Genomic DNA, 2740 nt, shown 5'->3' on the forward strand with positions numbered 1-2740 from the left:
GCCTTGGTCAGATTCATACGACGAACGTGACAGAAGGTAATTGGTTGCACCAGATCTTATTTAGGGGCTTCATAGCAAAGGGGGTGAATACATATGCACGCACCACTTTTACGTTTACATTTTTTTAGCATTTTTTCAAACAAGTAATTTTTTTCACTTCACCAATTTGGGCTATTTTGTGTATGTCCATTACATGAAATCCAAATCCAAATGCATTTAAATTACAGGTTGTAATGCAACAAATTAGGAAAACACCAAGGAGGATGAATACTTTTGCAAGGCATTGTATAGGCCCAAGGTGTGGGACTATGATTTGATMAAGTTGGCATGCGCTGTTTCTTGCCCAGCTTGTGTGCAGTGATAATGTATAATTTACAAGTGATAGGCTAATATTATCACCCATCAGACTWTTCTTGATTTAATCTTGTCTTTACATATACATGTGAAATTAGTTTCTGATTTAGAATAGACCATTATCATGCCCCTGTCACGGAACAGGGGCAGGGTCAAAAATACATGTAATCTATGCACTTAAACAGCGAATGGAGGATGCTTTTCCCATGKTTAATTTTCACGCCAGCCAGGTAGGCTTTACACATGTTGTAAATTGAAGCAATGTGCTTAATATTAGGAAAGTTGAGAAATAAATAGTAGGCCTAGCCTATAGAAAGCTGATGGGATCCTCTTTTTAACAGAGGCCATCAAAACTCTCGTTTCTCACGCAATTGCATTGCCTATAGAAATGTTGTGCAACATGAGCTCAAGGTTTCTCATGAAGCRTTTGATTTTCAATTAGATTTGCATTGATGTCAGAGTGATTAGAGGGACAATAGAGTTCTTAGCAACAGGCAGTTAGCAAGTTTGGTACGCTACTAGTGACCATCAGTAGCATCAGAGCTTGGAAAAGCCTAATTACTGTGGCTAAAATGTCATGACTTGTGACTGCCAGTGTGGAGGTAATACGGTCACAGTAACAGCCTTAATCTCACCTTGAGTCTCTTATCTGACCCTCTTATAAAGTTTGAATTCATTTCTGCATCCTGTTTTGAAGAACCTTTTTCCATATGCCTCAACAAAGTACATGTACTGTATGTTAAAGAACCACATGGTCAGTGTAGTACTTGTATTCGAGAGAAAAAAATGTCCGCCACATTTCTCACCCACTCCTTATTTACAGTCCCACTTGTCCAATTTAAATTGTAATGATTAGACTGCATGCATGCAAAGCAGTATCTTTAAAATTGGTTTAATAGCCTTAAATATATTCATGAGATTCCCAGGAGAGTCTTGCAGCAGACCTGTCATTGTGGGAAACCTGCCAAAAGAAATTACTGCAAATACCCCGGTCTTCATGCACTGTGCACAAACAAGGAAGCAAACTGCCAATGAAGGTGAAAATGTGCTATCTGTAGTGTACAATGATGCTTCTTTCAGGCTTTTTAGGCTCTGGGCATATTTTTTATTCCATTAAAATAACCTCCCTAAAAGTGACTTAGACTGCAGATGCACAGTAATGCCTTGATCACACCGACATTGTATTAATGTTGCATAGCAATTTKCGCAGCTATTTAACTATACTGATTACAGGTATCTACACACGTGTTGCGTGTGTATGTGAGAGAGAAAAAGTCATACAAATTATGCTAGTTACTACCCCTGATAATTTGGCCAAATAACTGTGTGTACAGTARGTGASATGTCCATGTTAGCGATCTAATAACTATAGTTATGTTAGGTGGTGGTTTGGCTTATCATGTTCATGTCTATGTAGAATAAGACTGTAGCAGGAAGTGGAGAGGACTCAGGGACAGGTGACAGAGGGAGATAAGGGCAGAGAAGGAGAAGAAGAGGTCTGGGTCAGCAGCTTCAGGCCAGCGGCCTTGGCGCTTCTGCCACATTATTTATTTTCTGGATCCATTTATTGTGCCTAGGGCAACGAGTGGCAATTCTACAGCCAGACCCTCTACAACATCTACGTCATCCACAAGTGTGACCACGTGGATACAAAATGTACCATTGAACTCAACACAAGTAGTGTCATAAGTATTGCTACTGTGAAGTAAAGTGGGTCATTTTTTGCAGTACACTCCTCATGTAGGCTAATTGGTATTTCAGATCAAAAGATGAATATGAGGCAAATGTATAGCTGTTGTTTCTTAGTAAGAAAATACCCCTAAACAACAGTTTGCTGTCTAAATATTTGCCTGTCATATTAATCTTTTGATTTAGCCTGAGTTTGACCAATTAGAATTCCTTGCAATTTTACTGGGCCAATGGCCAAATAATAAGTATCCTGTTTCAGGCGCAATGSCTAGACAAGTTTCTCCCATGTCTCTCTAGAACCAATCTAGGCAACCATAGACTTAACATAAACACCTATAATGAACACAACCCCATAAATCTACAAAAAAAACCTAGACAGTACAAACACCCTAGACGAGACAAAACACACAAACCACCCTCGTCACCCCCTGACCTAACCAAAATATTTAAAGAAAACAAAGAATACTCAGGTCAGGGCGTGACAGTAGTTAACAAATCTCACCTTCTATGGTGCTATATTATTTAATGCTTGTATGTGTTTGTTTTTCTCTCCGCTAGCAGAGATGGATTCAAACTATCCGAATGGACAGGAAGAGGAAATAAGTTGTCTGGTTGTTGTTTTGACCTCCCTCCCTTTCCTTTCACAGACATGTCAATTCCATTTAAATTCAGTCAATTGTTACTCAATTCTTAGGAT

Source organism: Salvelinus sp. IW2-2015, linkage group LG13 (genome assembly GCF_002910315.2).
Source record: "Salvelinus sp. IW2-2015 linkage group LG13, ASM291031v2, whole genome shotgun sequence".
Taxonomy (NCBI): domain Eukaryota; kingdom Metazoa; phylum Chordata; class Actinopteri; order Salmoniformes; family Salmonidae; genus Salvelinus; species Salvelinus sp. IW2-2015.